This window comes from Gossypium hirsutum, chromosome A06 (genome assembly GCF_007990345.1).
Source record: "Gossypium hirsutum isolate 1008001.06 chromosome A06, Gossypium_hirsutum_v2.1, whole genome shotgun sequence".
Lineage (NCBI taxonomy): Eukaryota > Viridiplantae > Streptophyta > Magnoliopsida > Malvales > Malvaceae > Gossypium > Gossypium hirsutum.
In genome coordinates, this window is record NC_053429.1 from 69,453,464 (window position 1) to 69,455,800 (window position 2,337).

The following is a 2,337-nucleotide window of genomic DNA, read 5'->3' on the forward strand; positions in this document are numbered from 1 at the left end:
CTATGTATGATTATGCTAAACCTTCTCTAACAGTAACTGAATCTAGCATAGTTAGACCGGCTGTAGCTGTAAATACTTTTGAACTGAAACCTAACACAATTCAAATGATACAACAGTTTGTTCAGTTTGATGGTTTGCAGGATGAACATCCCAACGCTCACTTAGCAAACTTTCTGGAATTTGCGATACATTTAAAACCAATGGCGTTTCTAATGATGCCATTCGTCTTCAGTTATTTCCTTTTTCATTAAGGAACAAAGCTAAACAGTGGTTGAACTCGTTAACACGAGGGTCAATTACTACTTAGGAACAAATGACCAAAAAATTTCTACTAAAATATTATCCGCCGGCTAAAACGGCTAAGTTACGTAATGATATTTCTTCTTTTGTGTGGATGGACTTAGAAACACTTTATGATGCATGAGAGAGATATAAGGATCTATTACGAAATTGCCCTCATCATGGGTTACCGCTTTGGCTTCAAGTACAAACATTCCACAATGGTCTGAATCCCTCGACTCGGTAAATGGTTGACATAGCTGCTGGAGAAACCATTAACAACAAAACACCTGAAGAGGCTTATGAATTCATTGAAGAAATGTCACTGAATAATTATCAGTGGCAAGTCATGAGGACTAAGCCACCAAAAATAGCCAGCGTTTATAACGTCGACTCAGTTACTATACTGTCAAATCAGGTAGAACTTCTCAACAAAAAAGATTGATGGTTTACTTGGTTCTACGCAGGTATATCCAGTAATGAGGTTTGACTCAAGTGGAGGAGGTGTGCATACAGAATATCAATCCTTCAATCCTACAACCAAAGAGGAACAAGTCAATTATATGGGTAACAATAACTTTAGATCTCAAAATAACCCATACAGTAATTGATACGGGGTTGCGCGCGGACCAAGATCGAGTTGCCAAGTCACGGGAAACTCCTACGAAAATCCTAAACAATCAGATCCGAAACGAAACAGAAAATTAAAAGATTAGATTTTTGAATTTTCAGATCTGAAATAAAATCCCCAAAACAGTAAAGAATCAAATAGAGAATAGAAATAAGTGTTAATAAGGAATCTTGAAACCCTAGAAGAGATTGCGATTCTGCCCAATTGAACACCCAGATAGTTTTCCCCAAATTTCGGCAATCTAATTTCTCCCAAAAGAGTATGGATGAATCGGCAAGAACCCTAGAAATTGGGGATTTTTGGGCTAATTCCTTAAGATAGAAAAAGGCTGAAAACACAATAAGAACAGAAAATAAATTAGATAAAGATTCGGCACAAGCAGAAATAAAGAAAGAATTGACAGTAAGAAATTAAAAGATAAGTCCTAAGAAGCCTTGAAATCTTGAAAGATCTCACAACTCCCTTCAAACGGCTCTAATCTCCCCTCCAAAGAATATCAATGGCAAGAAGAAGGTTGAAGATGGCTCCCACAATCAAAAAGATTGTTAAAACAACTTCTAAAGAAAACTCAAGAGAAAATCCTTGAAGAACTCAAAGAAAATTCTGCTCTCAACAAATCTGAAATTTTAATAATAATGATAAGTGTTTAACAAGGTGGATAGCCATGCCTTTAAATAGGCCTTATAACTAGTCCTAATCTAATTAGAAAACTAAAATAAAAAAAACTCCTAATTATTTTAATATGGAAATTCGGTCAAAGGTCATTTTATCTGGGACTCTTGGACTGAATATTGACATAAAAATTTAAACTAAGTAAATAAATAAATAAAAATAAAATAAAACTTTACAACTTGGGCCACTTTGACAATTTGGCCTGATTTTCAACTAAGTATGGATGGATTTCTTGATTGGGCTGGGAATTTGCTTATTGGGCCTCGCCTTCAAGAATTTGGGCTTTTGTGACTCGTATCATTCCCCTTCCTCAAAAAGATTCGTCCTCGAATCTGAAAAATCAAATGAACTCGACTTTCCTCTATCGAACGGGACTAATGGCAATTGAGTCCACTGAGAAGAATAGCCATGAGATAGTAAATAGTAACGAAAATAAGCTTGTAGTCCAATCATAAGCATAATAGAACAGGTATAATGCATGTGAATGGACAGATTCAGATTGCCATGCAAACAATCTAATTTACTCACCACTGCCTCGTCAAATATTTGAAACAAAGATGGAAATGTTTTAAGGCATTCAGTCGTCTCACATTGTTCCCACAAACCATGAATAAATTGCGAGTAATAAATCAAATGGTAAACATAATCGTCACAAGTAGGTATTTGAAAAGATTCACATGGTTCACAGAGTTGCATAATCATACCATGCATTAATCGACGGTCTATAGATTCACTCACACATGCATTATCAAAAA

General features: G+C 35.5%; 1 non-coding gene across 1 annotated transcript; it reads right to left on the reverse strand.

The window, feature by feature from the left end:
• Window positions 1-361: 361 nt before the first annotated feature.
• On the reverse strand, window positions 362-468 carry LOC121231094 (small nucleolar RNA R71). The gene has a single exon (XR_005929162.1). It is a non-coding gene; the product is annotated as a small nucleolar RNA R71 (small nucleolar RNA).
• Window positions 469-2,337: the final 1,869 nt, after the last annotated feature.